This window comes from Dermacentor albipictus, chromosome 2 (genome assembly GCF_038994185.2).
Source record: "Dermacentor albipictus isolate Rhodes 1998 colony chromosome 2, USDA_Dalb.pri_finalv2, whole genome shotgun sequence".
Classification (NCBI taxonomy): domain Eukaryota; kingdom Metazoa; phylum Arthropoda; class Arachnida; order Ixodida; family Ixodidae; genus Dermacentor; species Dermacentor albipictus.
This window is the reverse complement of record NC_091822.1, coordinates 69,597,889-69,612,725: the sequence shown is the minus strand read 5'-3', so window position 1 is coordinate 69,612,725 and position 14,837 is coordinate 69,597,889. Positions and strand designations below refer to the sequence as shown.

General features: G+C 48.0%; 1 long non-coding RNA gene across 1 annotated transcript; it reads left to right on the top strand.

The window, feature by feature from the left end:
* Positions 1-1,690: 1,690 nt before the first annotated feature.
* Positions 1,691-12,994, top strand: LOC139055958 (uncharacterized). Its single transcript, XR_011512043.1, has 3 exons — positions 1,691-4,397; positions 4,536-4,717; positions 11,677-12,994. It is a non-coding gene; the product is annotated as an uncharacterized lncRNA (long non-coding RNA).
* The last annotated feature ends 1,843 nt before the right edge of the window (positions 12,995-14,837 follow it).

The window sequence follows — 14,837 nt, the reverse complement described above, 5'->3', positions numbered from 1 at the left end:
ATGATGGTAGGTAGTGATAGCAGTGGCGGAGGGGAATCAGTGAATCAGGTGGGGGGGGGGGGGTCGGAATGATGTGAAGAATGCTAAAGTAGCATAAAAGTAGAGAAACACAGAATGCAGTGAATTAGAACTTTTATTAGTGCAAAATAATGCATTGAGATAGAGTTGTTTGTTAATGTGAACTGCTGATATAAAATGCCAAGAATCAATGCGGCAGAAAGGTAAAGAGCTTGCAGGCACCAGCCACCATTTTGCTTCAAAAGGCACGCGTAAAGTTTACTCTACCTCTTAATTCTCTCTTGTTAGCGAGAGGAGAAAATGCTCCAAACTCATAGGTTAGTATACTTGTTCGTACTTAGTTGCACTCTTTTTATAGCAGCTGCGAACATGAAGGGCAAGCAAGTATGCCAATCACAAGGCACACTAACAACTCATGTCATGATCGTCTCCTTGCTTGTCCTTCATGTTCTCTGGTGCCCTTTTCTGACGTAATTAATCAGTTAACCCAACAATGCATTTTGACTCATTTTACTACCGCGAGTACGAGTGAGTACCAGTGAGCACACACCGTGCCAGTGAGTGTTAGTAGATGCATGAACAACTGAATGCCAGTGAGTGTGAGGGGACATCAATATGCATGCTAGTGAGGGTGTGGGTGTATGAACTTCAGTGCATATTGGTGAACATGACTGGATTCGAGTATGAATATGAGTGAGTGAGGGTAGAAGAGTTTGAGTGAACATGAGTGTGAATGCGTATTCTTAAAAAAGTATTGGTAAGTGAGTGTGAATGAGTCTATGCTACAGCCATTATTAATCTTGACTACTAGTTCCGGCAGCCTGCAAGGAAATCGAAATGAGGTATAGGTACGGGTAGGGAGGAAAGATTGGTGAAGAAGAAACACCAAGTGGCAAGAGTAATGTACATTGTATACTGATCCGGCATTTGACATTACATTTCTCTGATACTTTATTGAAATGGCAGTTTTCATTTTGCTGCAGAGTGCTCTCTCCATTCCTGTACAGTGAAATTTGCTTATATAGAACTCTGGGGGAAAAAAGCGAGTTCGATATGGCGTATAATTCGATATGAAAGTTTTATTTGACTTTTAAAACACATCCCTGTAGAGATCTTTTTTTTTTTACTTTTGAAAGGAGCTTGTTTTACTGGGAGAGACACTTACTGGCTGGGAAATCAATGTTCTGACATTAAATTGCATTCCATGCGCAAGCCCTGCAAAGATCCGAGCTGTTTAATGGATGTCTTGATGCATGAGTGGAAATTCCTGTGTGGCACACACCATAGTGGAAGGAAAGCTCATTTTGTTTCCTGGCGGGCGCAACATATAAAAATAGCTGTCTTATAGAGTTGTTTGATGCTATGTGGAGTTAGATCTATCAGGTAATCATAAAGCTTTCCTTTTATGTAACTTTATATTTCACTTCTTATTCTCAAGACAGCTTCACAATTAGCGGAATTTGTTCTATAAAAGGGATAATTCAATTTAACAGCTTTCAGTTTGATTGGGTTTGACTGTTTGTATTCTGCTGCTTGTTTTCAAGCTATCGCCTCTGTTTCAGTGTGCTGTGTTGGAAGAGCAAGGAAAAAAATGTTCATGGTGATGACATCAGTGATGTGAATCACTCTACTGTCTGTGCCAACAGTTCAAAGAGGAAAGAAAGGTGTTTACATCATAATCTACAAACAAAGGGTATTTCACATATGAGCTTCCAGGATATAGTGTTTCCTGAAGGGCCCAGAGTTATCAGGAAAAGAGCTCTAAGCCTGGTGATTGTGTTTCTCACTGACAATGAATTCATGGGCGTTGTGTGAAGCACCCTGTAAAGTACCGCATGTGTAATGTTTAGGATGTGGGTTCAGTCCCCACCTGCAGCTAGATATCTTTTCATTCCCTTTTATTTACCTTTAACTTATCTGTAATCTTCAATTAGACATATCAGTTACCTTCCTCTGTGCTTCCTCTGCCTTCACTAGCTCTTATTTAATTTCTTTGTGTTGTTGCGACTAACAGTAAATTGAGCCACTCAGATCTCTATATTCGTCCCGTACTAATAGTGCAAGAGCTAGATGCCCAGGTGGTACAATCAACATCTGAGGCTAATCCTGTTTGATGCAAGATGCAACAGCGTTACAGTCGCTACTTTGCGCCATGGCTCTGATATATCAGGAGTGGGGCAGTTAGTGGGACCTACTAACTTTTCCTCATGCGACCGCCCTATGCTGGCGTATACCGTTTCACTTTTTTGGCAGTTTTGTGATTTCACAATTTGTTCATGCCATTGCCTGACCGCTCTAGTATGTTCCATTTATGCTTGATGCCAGACATGGCCAAAATGGAACCGGTATCGTACTCGTTTCCACTGTCTTCAGCCTGCCGAGCTGGCGGCTTGCATTTTGTTTTAGTCAGCTTTCGCACAAAATAGGAAGACCATGTTTTTCGCTTTCCTTGTTCCCATGCTCTGAGACTACGGAGCACAGTCAGCTCGCATGTCTTCTCATATTCAGAGAGAGTACAAGAATACCAGGCATTTCGTTTGACTTTAACCAAGCTGTTTAAGATAGTGGCACATCTTTGGCGATAGAGATTAAAGGTATGTTGCTGATAATTGTTCTCAGTTATAGAGTATTTTCTGTGGTGCAATTATTTAGCTATAATGCTGCCTATAGGCGAAACTGACATATTTAATGCATAAGCCTTCTTTGTCGAGAACCTCAGAATAATCTTTCTCTCTTGTAATGTCTTAAATCTGCAAAATAAATGCATAATTGGTCAACTTAACACTCACAATCGAGATAATAGTGTAATAGTAAATGACTGGTAGCAGTGGGCAGACATGCATTGGGTAAGGTTAGTTTGATGTGTATTACTCGTTCCGCTCAGACCCGTGCATGCGCACAGCAGCTCAGCAGGAACACTATAGCCTGCAACGTTCATGCCAGCAGTGCAAGGCTGAATGCTGCCATACTTGGCAAGGTCGATCCAGATAGGTCACAAAGCTTCGGGCGAAAAGCGGTTCAGTACTAATTGTCACCGACGTCGGTAAGGGTGGTTGTGAGAGCAGTGATTGAGGCGCGACTATGTTTGGAGGGAACAAACATTGGGAAAGAAAAAAGCGTTTTTTAATTCAAGTGAGGCAAAGTTTGATTCATTCAACGAAATAAGATTCCTGGTCAATTTTATATATTCGTGGCAAATTAAGAAAATAAATGTCTATTTATTTTATCATTATTAGTGAATGCATTTCTTTTCAGTGCCCATTGTTACAGGGGGTGTTGACGCCACTATCACTGGCAAAGCAATGCACGTCTTTAAATGGGCAGAAAGGCGTGCTCGTAAAATTCACCTAACCTGTTGTAATACACCCCTCCCCCCTCCCCCCACATGCTTGTCGACGTTTGTCTGAATTTGGTGATGTGGGTAGCTTCATCGCTTCTTAACCTGTTCAGTCAAATGTATCAGTTACGACCGCCAGATAATTGTTTAGTTGTTTTGTGCGACTGAGCTGGCCGACGGGCTTGGCGTCCGGCAATATGACCAGCACACTACACTTAAAGCTTTCGTCTGCCTTCAAAGAAAGTATGTTCTGTGCAGGGGTGCGATTTCGACAACCGTACGGCTGGCCTTTTCCTGCATCGTTTTCCCCGCATCGCTTTCCCCGCTTGAAGCTCGAAATGCCCATCAAGTCGAATGGGGGGGCATTTGAATATATAGCTTTAAAGGCAGGCCCACAAAACAAATTTCGTGCCTTCGAAAACAAAAATAACGTACAGTGCAAAGGACAAGGACAGCGATAAACGACATACACAGCGCTGACTTCCATTGTTGGAAGTCAGCGCTGTGTATGTCTTCTATCGCTGTCCTTGTCCTTTGTGCTGTACGTTATTTTTGATCATGAATTACCAACTAGCCCAAGCAACCACCCTAGTTCGAAAACAAAATGACGTCACTCCTGTTTTTAGTGGATATGGCGTCGCATTATTTTTTCTTCCACCGGAAGGAAGTAAGTAAGTAAGTGGTTCTGATCCCTTTTGACTTGGGGCAGGCGTTTGTCAACGCCACAGGAGATGTTGAAAGTACTAAAAGGATAGAAACTAAGGCATAGAAAGTAAGCAGAGAAAGAACATAAAACACAGTTTTGTCACAGTCTGTGAGTCCGTCTGGTTCGTTGTATTCTAGGAAAGTGTCTGCGTTCACCCGGTGAACGCAGCGCAAGCGTTAGGTTCACCCAAACGTCACGTCCTGGACGCCACATCCGGTTTTTGTTTTTTCACGTCCGTGATGTCACATTCGGCCTTTTTGGCGGCATAATATGGCATATGGCAGGCTCGGAGTGCACGAAGCGGTGGATCGCTTATTTTTCGGGCTTTTGCTTCTCGTAAGTATACTTCGTCTTTGCGTTTGATGTGCATCTACTACGCGTAGCTAATCTTTCGACTGCATGATGCGATATATAGGTGTTCTGTGATAATACTTTATAGCCAGGTTCCTCACGAGCTTTTGTGATGCATTTCAGGGACCGCCACACCGGCCAGCCAGTGCTACAGTGTCCTAATGCAGAGAACGTATATTACACGGAACTGCACTCCTTCAGAGTTATTTAGAGTCTTTGTCAGAAGCACGTAACAGTAACATTACTTGGTTACGGTGCTGCTACATGGCAGAATATTTGAATGGCAGATGTCCCGAGTGCGGCATGTAAGTACGTACGCGCGCTTGTTTAGCCTAAATAAGAGTTTCTATTGTTCCCCAATGGAAATGCACATTCCTGATGCATGGTTCAGATCTGCCGGCTAAGGGCGGCAGTGAATAAAGTCACCAAATTGCGGCCTCGTTGCGGTCTCGCATTGCGGCCTCATTGCACGGTCGGGAAAAATTGCTTTAGAACCAAAATTTCGCTGCGCTGTCAGTAGCCATTCGCTGATAAGCTTTCTCCGCAGCGTAATGCTCAGTGCAGATGTGATGGGGGTTGTGTGTGCGGTCGGTATGTGACCGATATTCCTGAACGCAGTGTCATTCAGCGATGTGCACAGCTGTGGCTGATTGTAGAATGTGGGCTGTGACAGGAGTGATGGGGACCATGCTCCTGCCTCGGCCAAGGTTGCAGCGATTTCAGAGCTGCAGGGAGCGCCCAGGCAGAACCTAATCTCGGCCCTATGCTGCAGCTCCAGCTTCTTGAGACGGGCACGTGGTAGTGCCACGAGTGGGAGGACGTACCGCAGGCGTGAGGTGGCTACTGCATGGTACAGCCGCAGAGCCCACCTAGTGGTGCAGCTCTGTCCTCGGGCAACAAGCTGGGAGACTGCCTTGTGGACCCGGAGGACCTGGACATGCAGGGTCTTGACAGCAGGCAGCCAGGCCAGCCGGTGATGAATGTGTAGCCCCGGGTACGTCACTGCCGGGCTTCAAGGTCGCCTTCCAGTTGCAGCTGTGCAGCGGGCGGTTGCTCTTGGGTGGAGCAGCATGGCCTCCGTCTTCCTTGCCGAGATGGCAAGGCCAATACAGCTCAGGTAAGCAGCGGCGGTGTCAAGGGCTCTTTGCAGAGCCGAGTGCGCACTGCTGTGGCTGTGTGGTGGATTTCGCACACATAGGGCGATGTGGTCCGCGTTGATGGAGGTATTCACGTGGTTGTGGGGGTCAGTCTGCAGGACAGCAGGCAGTCGGGCCAGGTTGAACAGGAAAGGGCTCACCACTGATCCTTGTGGGACGCCCTCTACCAAATAGGTCCAGGGCCTGCTGAACGACTGGATAGGGCAGGCCGTCAAAGGCCCCCTTCATGCCGATAAGCACCAGGAGCACGGCGTCACCGCAGGCCTTGGCCTCTTCCAGCGTGGAGACCACGTCCACGATGGAGTCCGCACTGCATCAGCTCCGCCGGAAGCCTATCTGCTCATCGGCCAGAAAGCAATGGCCTCCATCAGCTTGCAAGCAGCAGAGGTGAGTGAGACTGGCCGATAGGAGCTCACGTTTTTCAGCCGGCCTTCAGGATGGGGGCCACGTAGGCTGTGCGCCATGACTCCGGCACCTGCCCTGACTGCCAGATGTTTAAGCAGTCAAGCAGGTGCAGCTGCTCGCTGGCGGCCAGGTTGCGAAGCATTTGGGTTCCTGGTGCACTGGGCTCCTGGTGCACTGCGATGCTTGGAGCTCGTGCAGCGTCAGCGGGTCCTGGTAGATAGCCATAACCTGGCTCGATGGCCACCCTGGGTGGTGAGAGAGAAGGGAAGACAGAAAGGCAGGGAGGTTAACCAGGCTGAATCCAGTTTGCTACCCTACACGTGGGGAGGGGAATGGGGAGTGAAAGAGGAAGAGAGAGAACTTAAGTGTAGGATGTCTATAGTCGGGCACTCAAGTCTGTTGCCCTCAGGCAGCGAAAAAGCGCTCGGACTGCTTTCTGGGCCAATGAACTGTGAGGCCAGGCTCCCAAAACTGGATGACAGGCCATTTACAGAAGGGAAGACCCTGTGTGGTGGTTGTGCAGGCAGCTAGGCAGGCTGACGGAAGGCTGCCCTACCTTCAGGATGGCTGCAGTGTGTGGTACAGCCAGCGCAAACTGGTTGGCGAGGAGCTCCGCAAGGGCCTCTTCGCTGATGCTCAGCGTGATGGCCACGGCGAGGACAGGTTGTAGGCTTCCTCTCCTGCTGGTGAGGGATTTGAGCAGTCTCCAAGCCAGGGGTCCCCTGGACCTGCCCTCGATGGCAGAGCAGAGGCTCCTCCTGCGCCGGGCTTGGCATCTGCAGCGGGCATCTGCACGTCTGTACTCGGTCCAATGCTCTGCCTTGCCCGTCCGGATTGCTCCACACTCCATACGGCGCCTGGAGGCACGAATGTTGAGCAGGTGGAGGTCCGGAGCGGGGGTATCTGGTTGGGTAGAGCACTGAACGGTGGCAGCCTGAGCACAATCCACGATGGCGCTCAGGAAGTCACGGCCATCGTCCAACTTGCTGCAGTGCTTCCGGAACAGGGACCAGTCTGTGACGTAAGTTCTTGACCTAGGCCTTCTCCCAGACCTGGGGCTGATCACAATAGGGAAGTGGTCAGACCCCCATTTGTCCGAAGTTGTGGCCCAGGAGTAGGAGCACTGCTCAGTGTTGAGGGAGAGGTCAATGGCCGTACGAGCTCTGCGGTAGACGTAGGTGGGCTCCCTGGTGTTCCAAGGCCAGCAGGCCAGCTCAGCTGATGGCATCTGTGAGGCCTTTGCCTCAGCGGGTGCAGCTGCGGCTTCCCCAATCCGTGTGGTGTGCGTTGAAGTCACTGCACAGGACTGCATGCCCACCAAGGCGAACAGCCAGCTGGATGAGGCTGGAGGGATCCCACGGCTTTCCTGGACGGATGCAGATGCTCGCCACAGCCGTGTCGTGGCTGCCCAGGCGTACTACAACGGCGCATGACTCCAAGGGGCCACCGGCGATATCAGCAACAGGTAGAACAGCACGCGCCAGGGTGCTGCGGACATAGATTGCCATGCGTGGCTTTCCTGGCTTATGGACTCCATCTAGGCAGGGTGCCGCAGTGCAACTGCGTGTGGCACAGGTGGTGGCACCCGAGTAGTCGGGAAGCCGTAGGTTCTCGACCACGGCATATGTCTCCAGCAGTGCGAGTACCGTATAGTGCGGAATATAGGTTGAGGTTTTTTCCCAAAAATATTACTAAAAGTTCACCCCTTGACTTACATACCGGCCCTTGGCACAGCATGAATAGTCGTCTGGCAGCATGTAGGAGCGCAGACCTTTCGGCATCCACATTGTTATCGCCCCCTTGGTGACCGACGCGGCCCAACTCGCAGGCGCTGCGCGGTTCTTTATTCTGACGAAGTTCTTTATTCTATGGCGCAGTGCACCCGGAGCTCAAAGACAGGGTGGCGGATTTTGTTCGCGAGCATCGTGCCAGATCTTTGCCAGTCACAGCAGAACTCATCTGCATCAAAGCTATTGAGATCGCCCGAGAATCCGGACTGCCCAAGGAACAATTCAAGGGCTCCATTTATTGGGTTCGTCGCTTCATGCAACGCAAGGGATTCGCACTTCGACAGCGCAAATCAATCTGGCAGAAGCAGCCAGAGGCATACGAGGACAAGTTGGTCGAATTCCAGCGCTATGTTATCCGTCTCCGGCAGCAGCATGGCTACATGTTGGTACAGATCGGCAACGCTGATGAAATGCCGGTGTGGTTCGACATGCCGTCGCTCACCACAGTGTGCGAACGCGGCACAAAAGAAGTCGAGCTTCTTTCTACGGGGAACGAGCATTCACGGTGATGCTCGGGTGTACTGCAGATGGCAGAAAGCTGCCCCCATACATAATATTCAAGAGGAACACGCTGCCGAAAGAGGCTTTCCCACGGGATGTCGTTCGCGTGAATGAAAAGGGCTATATGGACGAGGCCCTCATGCTCAATTGGATTAAGACCGTCTGGAATCGGCAACCAGGGGCACTCTTGCGGTGTCCGAGCATGCTCGTCTTGGATGCCTTTCGCGGGCACTTGACCGCAGGATTGAAGCTGGCACTCCACGACGGGAGGACGGAACTCGCCGTCATTCCGGGAGGCATGACGTCAACACTTCAGCCACTGGACGTCGTGCTCAACAAGCCTGTTAAAGACCGTGTCCGTGAACAATATAATCAGTGGATGGCCGGCGACAACCTGATGACCCCAACCGGCCAGCTGCGCAGGCCGCCTCTCGTCACTGTGGCCACATGGGTGTCGCAGGTTGTGCTCGCTGCCCGACGATACGGTGGTGTGGGCATTCAAGAAGTGTTGCATAAGCAAGAAGTGTTGCAAAATTTTTTGCATAAGCCAGGAACGCACACAGGAGTCCAAAGAACTTTGTCACCAGGAGAAAAAGTTACAGCACAGTGGGTCGAGTCGTAATGAAACTTGCGAGCGTCCTGGGAGACGTCGGTGTTAAGCGGGGCGAGGCGTCTGCACTCTGCGAGGCGAGACACAAACTGTTCCAAGAAAGGAACTGAAGGGGGTACAGGAGTCGAAAGGAATGATACATCAAGAATGAAACTTGGTGAACAGCCATAGATGAAGAAAAAATGTTAAAATCCAGTGGTACGTTGCGTAGCCATGTTATAGGCGAATGGCATGAACGACAGGATTGCATCCCCGTTCGTGTGGCCAGGGTAGATGTACAGTCGCATGCAATATGACTTGCAACACTCTTGTTCGTTGTTGAAGGGGCTCCACGGCTGCGCAGCAGCTCTGACATTCGAAATAGCAGTTTAATAGACACCACTAATTGAAGCTGTGTTTCGGTCTGGAACTTACCATGTGTCTGCACAGCCGTACAGCCTTGGAACCCCTTCGACCACGGGCACCGGTGTTGCAATTCATATTGCACGTGACTGTACATCGCAATCATCAAGCTGTTGGTCTGCGGATGGTAACTGGAAGTCGTCTTGCGAATTGTGTTAGAGGCGCACAGAACTTCGGTAAGGATAGAAGAGAGGAAGACTGCTGCGGTCACTGAGGAGAACGCGCGGAGCGCTGCGGTGTAAGATAATGTTGTGTAGAAAGAAATCGGCGACTTCAGCAGCAGTCCAGGATGGTAGAGATGCTGTCTCCGCATAGCGTGTTGGATGGTCTATGGCCGTTGCAATCCAACGATTTCCATGTGAGGTCATGGGAAGAGGACCGTACAAGTCTATTCCAACTACTTCAAAAGGCGAAGCGGGACAAGGCAGAGGTTGTAAAGAGCCAGAAGGAGCTGTTGGGTTTGCTTTGACAATGAACGCAGGGTGCAACATACTTCGCAACGGCTGAAGATGGGCCAGGCCAGGAGCAGCAACTTCATATTCTGTTGTAAGTCTTGTGGTAGCCTAGAGGACCAGTCGTCGCATGATCGTGAAAGGCTTCAAGCACCTCACATTGCAGAGAACATGGTATGACCGGGACCCATTTGTTGCCATCGATGTGATAAATGTTGCGATGTAAAACCCCATTGTGCAGCTTGAATTGATTAAGTTGTCGACGAAGTCAGGCAAACGCCTGACTTCGTCGAGGTGACTTCGAGGTGACGAAGAATCTTCCATGCGTTGGACAATAGTTCAGCAGTATGGGTCGATGCGTTAGTGGGACCCAAGGACAGATGGGCTGTTGTGTCTTAGCCATTCGAGGGCTACAATGGGTAAAGCCGATGAAGAGGACTCAGGACGTACACAATCGCGGAGAGGTTATGATGAATCGTCATGATTCGGCAGAGGGTAGCAAGAGAGAGCATTGGTGTCTTGATGCTTCTTTGCAGCCCTGTAGGTGACATTGAAATCGTACTCCTGTAGGTGAAGCACACAGCAACCCAGGTGACCTGATAAATTCTTTAGCGATGAAAGCCAGCACAGTGTGTTATGGTCGGTAACAACTGTGAAATGGCGGCCATGAAGACATGGGTGAAATTTTAGCACGGCCCAACAGCAAAGCACTCCTGCTTGGTTATGGTGTAGTAATTTTCTGCACTGGTTAGTGCACGACTAGCCTAAGCAATTACTCGTTCGCGGAATGTGTTGTCGCATTGTAGTAGAATGGCACCGAGACTGACTGCTAGCGTCGGTGTGAAAGATGGTGGGCGCGGTTGGATCAAAGTGGCGCAGTACTGGGTCTGACGTCAGGGCATGTTGCAAAAGCAGGAAAGCATGTTCACATTCGTCGGATGAAACAAAGGGTGCATTACTGGGGAGGAGTTGATGGAGCGGAGACGTAAGTGTAGCGAAGTTGCATATGAAGTGCCGGAAGAAGCAAGTCCAAGAAAACTGTGCATGTCTTTTTGACGCAGTGGACACAAAATTCGAGGATGGCAGTAAGCTTCTCGGGGTCCGGACGAATACCTTCTTTGCAGACTATGTGCCCCAGAACTTTGATGGCCTTGCTGGCCAAACTGCATTTGTGTGTGTGTTTGTGTGTGTGTGTGTGTGTGTGTGTGTGTGTGTGTGTGTGTGTGTGTGTGTGTGTGTGTGTGTGTGTGTGTGTGTGTGTGTGTGTGTGTGTGTGTGTGCGCGCGCACGCGCGTGTGCGTGTGTCGAGCTGCAAACCAGCATTTGCAAGACAGGCAAGGACTTCATCAAGATGTTGCAAATGTTGTGAGAACATGGTTGAAAACACAATGTCGTCGAGATAGCACAGACAGGTTTTCCATTTCAAGCCACACAAGACTTATCGATCATGCGTTCGAATGTGGCAGGCACATTGCAGAGTCCAAAAGGCATCGCACTGAACTCGTAGAGCCCATCAGGGGTAGCAAATGTCGTTTTTGCTTTGTCGGATTTGGACATCGGTATTTGCCAGTAGCCTGGTCTAAAGTCAAGGCTAGAAAAATACTCAGCACCGTGGAGTGAATCTAGTGCATCATCCATCCGTGACACGGGGTGAACATCTTTGCGCACGATTTTGTTCAGCGCACGGTAACAGACGCAAGAACACACTGAGCTGTCTTCGTGACAATTGCAACGACATGAGTGTCAACAGCTCAAGTGACAGTTGATCCACGAGCAACAGTTGGGGTTCGATTTGGTTTATTGCAGTAAGCAATGCAGACCCCTCAGAGAAGCGAATAAGGCCAGGGGTAATCAGAATTGCTCGAGATAGGGTATGGTCATAGGGTAGAATGAATACGCCGCCATCCACAATGTTACAGGAGTTGACACCTATAATCTTTTCTCTAGGTGGCCAAAGAACGTAATCGGAAGAGGTGACGAGACGAATGCATTCTTCGTGGTTAGGAAGAGAATTGCCAGTGGCATCATCCAGTTGTGTGAGGCGCTGACGACAAGAGATAGAAGCAAACGCCAAAGATAAGAAGTCCCACCCCAAGATGAGTTCATGGGTCACTCACGAAATACCGCAAAAACAATGTGGTGAAGAATTTAGTCTATGGACACACGAACAGGACACGGTGCGATTGGACGAATAATAACCTTGGCCGCTGCACAAAGAGAAAGGCCGGAGTAAGGCAATTCTTGTGTTTTATAGAGTCCCAAACAGTCACATGGCAATAATCGCCAAGCGTCTTGTAACATGGAGCCACCTCAGAATTGCGCCAAACAAAGATGATGGATGCAGCCAGTCTTGCCAGATAACTACATTTTGACTATTCTGTATTGTTTGCATTTTTTGTGTAAAAGGAATTGTCGCAGAGAGTTTTATCTTCAGTGGCCTTCAGTTGACGTCATCTGCTACAACTAGCACATAAGTTAACTCCATAGCACCACTAGGATGGAGACATTGTGTCGTGGGGTGCTTCCTTAAAAGTGGACAAGAAGATTCTAAAGGAAAAGTGTGAGATGGTCACAGTAATAACCAAGGCATTTGGCATGGGAATGACCCAGCTATGAAAGTATTATCAGATGTGGACAAGCATATAATACTAAATGGCGCCTTGCAAGAGTCCCAAGTGTCAAATGTAATGAGTATTGTGCATTGAAAGGGCCAAAAATGTTTTGTACATGCAAGGGAACACTATGGGCATTTGATAACAGTTGCTTAGATGTACTACATTAACAGGAACCAAACGAACTTCCTTAGACATAAGCATGCAGCAAATTCAAGGACTAGATGAAGCTTCAAAGAAGTAACTGCATTTCATGTAGGATAGGTGTGAATGACCTTTGTGCATGAGATCAGTGACAAAAACACTAAATGAATGCAGTACAGTGTCTGTATCATATCTTGTGCAGACCATACTAGCCTGGAGTTTCAGCGTTCCTTGTCAGTTCATTTAAATAGGCACTACATTGTTCAAAGTGCAATATTGTTCTACAAAACATAATATGCAAGATGTAGCATGCTAACCCTCGTGGCTCAACAACTACTGAACCGAAACCTCAATGAGCAGTGAAGCTTCCTTGTAATTTTCATCGTAACCATACTTTCGCTCTTGAAAGTGAACCTCTTTAGTGAATTTGCTTGTGTATTAATTTTTCTTTAGGCAAGTATTTTTTATACATGTTAATGTCTCAATCCTGCTTTTTCTTTCCGGGGCTAAAACAAAATGCCTCTTATTTCACTTTGATCTTTTGACCTAGGAAGCCATCATCTGGTGCTGTGTACAGCAAGCACATGCTTTGGGCAAGGAGGGAGCCAGCACCATATCTACATCAGCAAGAACCTCGGTGCTCAAAATAAACATTTTCTGTGCAAATACCTGTCTTTTTATACTTCCAGCATGAATTAATAAGTTTCTTTTGCCTTCACATGCAGGAAGGTTTATAGGAATAAATAGTGACTGTTGAATGCCCAGGAAAAGCCTCGAAGCCATTCTACTTGTACAGTGATAAAGTACATGTGTACTTGAACTTGATAGTACAGAAACGAAAGGCAAAGTAACAGGCAAAATGCTTGGGGCAGCAGTCGTATAAATGGTAGATGAACACAGCTAATTGTGCTGTCCAGTTTCATTCAGTTTGACCAAATGTTGTAAGAATTGCCTTCAATATGAATCATTCAGTTTAGCCAGCTAAAGTCGAACTCGTACTAACTTTGGAATGTCTGCTGGGAATTTTAGCATAAATGGTATGTGTGCATCCTTCAGCAGCACCACAAGCCCAGTAAGGTTTTTGCGTTACTGTCCCCCCTCCCTTGGGGTTATTGCAGTGTCTACTTCAAGTGCTTGAGGTTATAATGGAAAATGACTCCATTCTCCAATGAGAAGGCTATATAAATATGCAGGACAAGAGCTTGTAGGCCTGGTTATAAGCATGAATTAGATATGTATAGACCAAAGGCAATATGAATACAATATGTTAAATTGCATCCATATGTGGGAACTGCCCACATCAAAGGAAAGAAAGTGCAATACTTGCAACCTACCAACATAAACATCAGTCTAGGGAAGGATTCTGTAAGGATCCACTAAGTGGACTGTTTCAGCACACATTGATTAGGTAGAGCTATAAGCTGGTAGAGCAAGTGGCAATCATCACCATGGGCTCTCGTGCTCTATTCATTCAGCGTGTACTGGAATGGACAGTCCACTTAGTCAACAATTACAGACTAGCCCCCTAGGGCTGTGGAAGCACGCAGTATATGAAGCTTAAGTCTGGAGTGCTACCTTCTGCTTATGTGGCAAGTCCTCCTGTTTACCTGTTCCTTTCAACTGAGAGCTGAGCACTGCCTAGGTTAAGTCAGAAAAAGCAACCAGCGTCCATAGAATTCAAACTATTACTATTTGCCCTATATAAGGGGACAGTGAAGCCTGAAATGACACTTGACTTGGGCCATATTTTTCGCGATATGCCCGAGAATATTGCGATTTCCCATCACTTTTACCCTTCCTACATCACATAGTGAACAACCTGAAAACTTAACACTGTTGCGCAGAGCGATGAAGGGTCAGGATTTGAGCGAGAAAACAACACACGACACCTGAGCACAAACTATGAACTGGTTTATTTTTCTGCAAGTGAAGCGTACATAAAGCCTACACGCATGCACAGGAGTCCTCTCCCCGGTCTACCTACACCCTCTATTGTCAGTGATTATGCTAATCTCTTTATTGCTGAGTGAAATAGACGGCGGGCTGACACATGAGCCCTGTGGGTCCACCTTGAGGTTGTATGCTTCCACGACTTGTCTTTTCCTTTGGTTCCTACTTTTCAGCAGAATCATTGCCTTGTGATAATCGCCAGTTGATAGTTTGTGCTCAGGTGTCTATTGTTTTCTCGCTCAAGTCCTGTCCCTTCGTCACTCCCCACAACAGTGTTAAGTATGTCGAACCAACTAGCCCACTGCACAATTTTCCTGAACTTGAAAACAATTGTTAACTAAAGTCTGTGAGAAACGAAGTGTTCTGTCATGACATACAGATTTATGCATGATCACTTTGCTA